Source organism: Zea mays, chromosome 7 (genome assembly GCF_902167145.1).
Source record: "Zea mays cultivar B73 chromosome 7, Zm-B73-REFERENCE-NAM-5.0, whole genome shotgun sequence".
In the NCBI taxonomy this organism is placed as follows: domain Eukaryota; kingdom Viridiplantae; phylum Streptophyta; class Magnoliopsida; order Poales; family Poaceae; genus Zea; species Zea mays.
In genome coordinates this window covers 30770699-30778646 of record NC_050102.1, presented here as the reverse complement: position 1 = coordinate 30778646, position 7948 = coordinate 30770699, and the positions used below count along the sequence as shown (strand labels likewise).

Here is a 7948-nt window from a genome sequence, read left to right as displayed (position 1 = left end):
ATGAAAATTAAGGACATTGCTTTAAAAGCCAACATGGTTTCAAAGAATTCTTATGGCAACAAGGGAAATTTCAGCAAGGGTGCATCTACAACCAAGCTGAAAACTAGCAAGAAAATGAAGAAAAAATAGAAACTTCATCCTCCTCTAGTGAAAGTGATAGTGAAGATGAGCCTAGGGATGACAACAGTCGGATTCGGATTGGGTAGAGTAAATACCCACCTGCGACGATGCCTGCGGGGATTATTCATACCCGCCCGCGACTATACTGTAGGTATAATTTTGTATCCATGCCTGTACTCGTCGGGTATTGGGTACCGATCGAGCGGTTACTCTGTTACAACCAGAAGGACTAAACGAAACACATCAGATAATTTCCTAATTGTTATTACAAATAGACAAAACACTAACACTGAAATTCGCAGAACGAATAAGGAGGAAGCCAAGAAGGCAACCATAGCACGTGATGATCGCTTCCCATACAACATGCAATCTTTGCTAATTGCAGAGCAGGAACCTGGTGAGCACGAGCACCTTGCAGACGACGGTGAAGAGCGCGAAGATGGACAGATCCCAAGACCGCTGCCTCCTGGGCCTATCTACGCCCTTGGCCTCGGCGTGGAGGTTCTTGGCCCTACGCAACGTGTCCACCTCCTTGAGCAGGTCAAAGTGGAGGCCCTTGTGCTTGAGCTTGGAGACACACCTGGCCAAGAGCAGCGCATCCTCGCGCTACCATGCAAGGAGGCGTTCCAGGTTGACCTCCATGTCGGACTTGTACCGCTGAGCCCAGAGCATGGAGAGCGAGGAGAGCAGCAAGATGAGATGGGGGATCCACGATCGCTACACGGTGCTACCGAGGCAGTGAAGGAGGAAAGGAAGAGGAGTAGGACGGAGGTGGCGTGGAAGGTGAAGAAGGCGTAGTAGAGGAAGGCTATCTCTGGAGGTGGGAGACGACCGAACGGGTCTCGAGAGTGGCAGCTGGAGGTGGGAGACGGACAAAGGCTAGAGGTCGAACTAAAATGCACATGCCACCAGGCATCACTAGAGTTAATGTCACATGAGCTTTAGACGTAGTTTGGTCTAATTCCGTATATCCGTGGGTGACTCGCGGGTGAAAGGAGAACCGTACCCGATCCGAATTTATCACGGGTTGGGTATGTGCGAGACCCATAGGTCAAATTTTATACCTGAATCTAAACCCGACGGGTCAGATATCCGACAGATACTCAAACCGTAAAATTGCCATCCCTAGATGAGCCACATGAAGAGATTGGTAACATTGCCTTAATTGTTAAGAAGTATTGTTGGGACTTATTCTCAAATGTTATGAATTAAGAACAATGCAACACAAAAGTAGATTAATGGTTAATGTCCTTCGTCCTTCGAAGCATTATTTCACTAAGGATATAACGATCTTCGGACGGAGATTATGAAGGACGTACCTTCATAATCACAGCATATATCAACGAAAGATGAAGCATATGAAACATGAGAAATAACATGGATAATCATATGACATTATAATATATTTCTTATAATCATGAACGAATAAGAATAACACAAGTTTAAATTTGTACCTTCGGCTTAACAGAAGGTATGAGAACAAGCGTGACGCACAAGCAAGTATCAATCAGCATGAACAGTACGGGGTACTGTTCATCTATTTATAGGCACAGGGCGCAGCCTGTGTGAAATTACATTTATACCCTTTACAATTGATTACAATCATGACACAAACTATCATGGGTCAATCTGTCTTTTCATCTTTAAGTCGGTGCAACCCTTCGTCTCAAGGCATGTCGTTATGTCGAAGTTCCCTAGAAGGTAGCTTCGGCGTTGTTTCTGTGCTGATGTTTCGAAGGTGTTTCTTCTTATAGGACCTTCGGCTATGAAGCAGACCCCCAACAGTAGCCCCTTCGCGGTGCTAGATCATTTTTCGTAACGAGCTTGATCCGTGAAAAATTGTCCTAGGCTTCAAAATGCCGAAGGTCCGAAAAACACCTTCTCTGAGCTCATTGTCGAGAAACGATTAAAATAATCCGAGCGCGAGATGGCCCCACCATGTGGCGGGTACGCGCGATCTGGCGATTCATCTCCCATGCACCGTGGTCCACCGTTCAGTGGGTGCGGGTGACTATTGAGCGGGTGCGGGCGACTTGACGATTCGCCTTCACACCTGCAGCACTATATAAACAGACGGGTAGGTGTGAAGTTACCACAGCATTCATTGCCGTTGCACCGTTGTGCTGCTGAAAAATTTAACCATAGCCGAAGCATTTTCATCGCATTCTTAAGCAAAGCATCATTTTGATCTAGCTTCGTCATAAGAGGGAGCTTCGTCAAGACTATAAAAATCATGAACATTCGTAAGAACTGCAAGGAATTCAACACCTGATGGCCAGAGTACGTTCAACTGCTAGGGTGACCCGTGACGGAGAGGAGGCCGAAACCACAGAGACTACCCCGATCTTTGAAGTGATGAAACAATCGGGACTAGTTGTGACAGATGGAGCTACTGACGAAGGTGCATCTGCTGCCGAAGCTGAATACGCTGACATCGAAGAGGATGTTGTTGATGAAGAAGAGGAAGATTATAACACTCTCATGCCAGCCAAACCCATCCACTTGGACTTTGGAAAATCTACCATTTCTGAGGCTGATATGCCCATGATGATAAAGCTATGCCACTTCGAAGAAGCTAATTCGCTTCGCCGAGGAAGAAACCACTCCGACACCGGAAAATGATGAGGTGGTAGTTTTCAGGAGTTTCTTCAGAGCGGGATTGAGGTTTCCTTTCAACAAAATGATTGGGGAAGTTTTGGAAAACTACAAAATCTATCTTCATCAGCTGACTCCTAACGCTATCGTTAGACTCAGCGTCTACATTTGGGCACTCCAAAGCCAAGGAATAGACCCGAATGCCGAAGCTTTTTGCCGAGTGCATGAGCTTCATTATCAGACGAAGGCCAGAGAAGATGGACTTCATGAAAGTTTTGGTTGTTACAACTTTGCTTACCGCAAAGATATGAAGTCTCCGGTGGTTAGCTATCGCACCAAGTGGCCAACCGGTTGGAAAAATGAGTGGTTTTATGTTAGGGCCAAAGAGAAGAAGAGGGAGAAGCTCAAGACGCTAGTACTGAGCCCGTTGAGCTTAAGCTTCGAGTTGACTAGGCCCCTGTGCCGCATGTCGACGGGGTCACCGTGCCAAGAAGCTATGGCAGAATTCCGGGTGGTAGCCGAGCAGATCAGCACCAGAGATCTAGTCCAAGAATATCTGGCCTATAAGGTGTTCCCGACGCTGAGTGAATGGAACATGCCGAAGCTAAAGGGGACAAAGGAGAAGAATGAACTTGTGCGACTGCCTTATCAGTTCAAATTTGAGAAACAATTTAAAGGGCCATGCCAAGAATGGTTAGAAATGATAGAAACCATGTGCAACGAAAATTTGGATAATTACACTAAAAAGGAAGATCAGCTGATGACTGCGGCCTTCGGCACCCGACCGAAGCGAAGGTTGAATCGGGTGATGGATGCATGGAATTTTGAATATCCTAACTATGAGTGCTTGAACAAGGGTGCCGAAGGCCAAAAGAGAAAGAGGATTGTTAGTGTTCTGAGCAAGCAAGCTGCTAGGATGGTGAAAGAAGATGAAGAAATTATAAAAAAGAGAAAATCCAGCCCTGAGCTGAAGGTGGCTGCTCCGAAGAAGAGGAAGGCTGCGGCTCCGAAGACAAAAACAACTGAGATAGAGGAAGAGACTCCTTCAACACCTGCTGCTGCTGACGTAGATGAAATTCTAAAGGTAATGACCGAATCCTTACCTATCAAGCTAAGTCCACTAGGGCAGCATCTGACGAAGCTTTTACAGAAGAAGAAGGAGCCTTCGGCAGTCAAGAAGTCTGCTGGGCCAAAAAGGCGGAGGATTATTACTATAACTGAAGCTATTGAAGAAACACCACCGCCGTCCTCAGCGTCAAAGATAACACCTGCTGCCGAATTTGCTACAGGTACCGAAGCTGCTCCCACCGAAGCTACAACTACCGAAGCTACAACGGCCGAAGATACAAATTTGGAGAGCACATTTTCTGATATTGATAAAATGCTGTTGAATATGGCCGCTGAAGAAGCTGCTGCAGCTACCGAAGAAACCCTGGCCACAGTGCCTGAAAAAGGGAAGGAGATCACCGAAGATATTTAGGATGAAAAGGACTTCAATTTTCAAAATATAATTGGTCAAAAGATATCTAAGGATGAGAAAGAGGAGCTGAGAGATTATGTTATATCTTGTGGCTACCAGCTAGGAGCGTTGCTTTTTGGCGGTATTGATAAAGAAAGCTTAGGATGCCTCTGAGATCGAACTGGAGCGAAGGTTATCAGTACTCTGTCAAAGAGTGTTGGTTTCCCGAAGCTCGAAGCTGACATCAGTCGCTACCGACGACAGCATATCGTCGGTAGTTTATTCTATTCTAATTTCAAGGTAAAATTTTTTTACTTTGGCTTTTCATTGTTTTTTACGACGAAGATGTTTTCTGATGAAGGTTGCTTTGCACAAAGTATGCTACTAAGTAAAGCCTTGAGGATGCAACAGGACCTCGAAGATAAGAAACATGAGGTTATAACTGAAGGCTTAGAGAGCAAAATCAAAGATTATGAAGCTACTCTTGAAAAGAAGGATTTTGTTCTTCAAACAATGGAGGGTTCACTAGCAGAAGCCCAAGCCGAAATTGCCAGATTAAACAGTGAATTACTCCTGAAATCAAAAAATTTAGAGCAAGAAAAGAAGAATCTCGATATGAAGCTTAAAGCCGAAGTCGAAAAGAGTTCAAATTTGCAGAAATCATTGAAGGAGCTTTAGGATAAATCTTTAGACTTCGGCAACCGATGCGTGCAACGGCTAAAACAGGTCTTCAACTCAGTTGGAGCCAGTTCTGAGAAATTTGAACCTTCAGTTGAAGACCTGCCAAGCACCTTCGAACATATTGAGGGCGAAGTTGATGCACTTGACGAAGTTATAGCTGGGCATGGTGACTTCTGTGCTCTTCTAGCTTCTCGGGGCACAGCTGTTGCTTTCATGAAAACTGGTTGCACGCATGGGAAGATCGTCAATAGACCTAACTTCAGCTTATCACCAGCAGATTTAACTGATATCCCCAGTCTCGCCCGAAGCATAGGAAATAGATTTATAACACAAATCTGGACGAAGGGTGGGCGAAGCTTAACTGGTGACGAAGCTCGAAGTCACCTCAAGCCGGTAATAAACTCATACCTGGTGCTTACCTTCTCCTTGAAACTTTGAGTTTACGTTATAACGCTTTGTTATGTACATGATGATGAAGCCGAAGAGTAATGATCCGAAGCTTGGCGGATAGTGATGAAGTGATGAAGCTGAAGACACTGCTATGAAAAAGCTCTAGAGAAATTCTTGAATTAACCTTGTAAAAAATATTGTAATTTAGGAATCAAACACTACTCTGTAAATTTGTCCATACCTTGTAATATATTTTTACCTTTCCATCCATGTATGAACTGCTTTGATGTGGACGGAACTTGTATTTTTTGAGCTTAAGGCGAAAAACACCTTCCCTTCTTTTAGTACACAACGAAGCATAAATCTGCTTCTTTTTGCTCTCGCTGAAGCCTTGTCATTAGAGCCGAAGCAACTGTCTGAACTTCTGTGATATGATGATGATGATCCTATGAATGTCTAAATGAATGTATATGAATGCAATGAATGATGCGATGTATTGTGCAAATGAATGTCCAGACACACGCTTAGAAAGCCACATCCAGACTCTGCATTCCCTTAGGAACGACTGAAATCTCTTTGCCGTTTATTTTTTGGCTTCACCGTTTATTTTTCGGTTTAAGTTCTGCATCCCCTTAGGAACGTCTTTTGATCTTCTTCGCCTTATATTTCGGTGGTATAAGTTTGCATCCCCTTAGGAACGTCTTTTAAACTTCTTCGCCTTATATTTCGGCGGTATTTGGCTCTGCATTCCCTTAGGAACGACTTTTGAGCAGAAAACTTACGTTGTGCCCCCTTAGAAATGACTTTTTTGTAGCTTCGTCGTGCTCTGCATCCCCTTAGGGACGACTTTTGAGCTTCTCCCTGGTTTTTTTCTTTTTTCTGCACTCGATGGTGCATGCTCAGTTGTTACATTTTACATTCTTTTAGGGGATTTTGCTCTCGTAGAGCTGAATAAGAAAAGAAAAATTACAAGCTATGGCCCCATTAAAAACCTTTCTCCCCCTTTGGAAAGGAAAAGGGTGCCATAGGAAAAAAATGAAAAAAGATTACATCAAATTACACATAATATCATCGAAGCTCATCCGCATTCCAAGATCTAGGAATGTCGTTGCCGTCCATATCCTTCAACCTGTAAGAACCGGGCCTGACGAAGATACCACCAGAAAAGGTCCTTCCCACTTCAGCTGTAGTTTGCCTACTATGTCCGGATTAGCCACTCTCCGAAGCACAAATGCCCTGGTTTAATATTTTTCAACCGAACTTTTCTATCGCGCCATTTTATTGTTTCGGCTTGATATTTATTGATATTCTCCACAGCCTGAAGTCTGGTCCCTTCTATAGTATCTTTTGCCACGTGATAATCAGCTTCATCTTCTGCCGAAGCTGTTGTTCTTATTGACCCCGCTTTAGCTTCTTCTGGGTTATAGCTTCGTCACCAAATAATAACTTGAATGGTGTAAAACCTATTGATCTTGATATGGTTGTATTATTGCTCCACACCACTTTAATCAACTCATATGGCCACTTTCCTCTGGGCTGATTGAAGATTAGCTTCATTATTCCCGTCATTATAATGCCATTTGGTCTTTCGACATGTCCGTTTGACTCCGGATGTCTGACTGATGCAAAATGAATCTTCGTGCCAATTTGATCACAGAATTCCTTGAAAGTTTCGGCATCAAACTGTGTTCCATTGTCCACAGTTATAGCCTTCGGCACGCCAAAACGACAAACAATGTTTTGCCAGAAGAATTTCTGGACTGTGACCAAAGTTATTGTGGCCAAAGGCTTCGCTTCAATCCACTTAGAAAAATATTCTACAGCCACCACAACATATCTTAGATTGCCTTGTGCTGGTGGAAGTGGGCCTAACAAATCGAGGCCCCATCTTTGCAACGGCCAGGTGGGCTGTATTAGCTGAGTGAGAGATGAAGGTTGTTTCTGATCTCTTGCACATTTTTGACAATTTTCACATTTTTGGACTAGCTCTGCTGCATCCGAAGCTGCCTTCGGCCAGTAAAATCCTTGTCAAAACACTTTTCCCAGCAAGGGCCTAGACCCAATGTGAGATCCACATAGACCTGCGTGTATCTCCTTCATTAATTCAATACCTTCAGCTCTTGATGAACACTTGAGAAGTGCAGAACAGACTCCATGTTTATACAATTCCCCTTCTATTATCACATATGGTCTTGTCCTTGCCTCCATTCTCTTATTATAAGCTTCGTCATCTAAAAGACAATTACCTTGGAGGAAGGATATAATTTCAGTCCTCCAATCTTCACTATGTACTGGAGAAATAGTAAGCACTGCTTTCTCCATGAGTTCAACCGAAGGTGCCTTTATTGTTTCAAAAAATACTTTCAAAGGTAGAGGGAGCCCTTGAGCGGCCGATTTGGCTAACAAATCTGCATGCTCATTTTCACCTCTTGGAATATTCTTGACAGAAAAACCTTCGAAAGAAGCCTCCAACCTTCATACTGTATCCAGATATTTTTCAAGCTTCGGATCTCTTGCCTTGCTACTTTTGTCTACATGACCAGATATGACTTGAGAATCAGTTTTCAGGATGGCCCTTCTTATTCCCATTGCCCTTAACTTCCAAAGCCCCAATAGAAGCGCTTCGTACTCAGCAATATTATTTGTGCAACTAAAGTCAAGCTTGGCTGCATAACATGTTCTAACTTTTGAAGGTGCCACTAG

General features: G+C 43.8%; 1 pseudogene; it reads right to left on the bottom strand.

The window, feature by feature from the left end:
- Positions 1–495: 495 nt before the first annotated feature.
- On the bottom strand, positions 496–1243 carry LOC103633807 (uncharacterized; annotated as a pseudogene).
- Positions 1244–7948: the final 6705 nt, after the last annotated feature.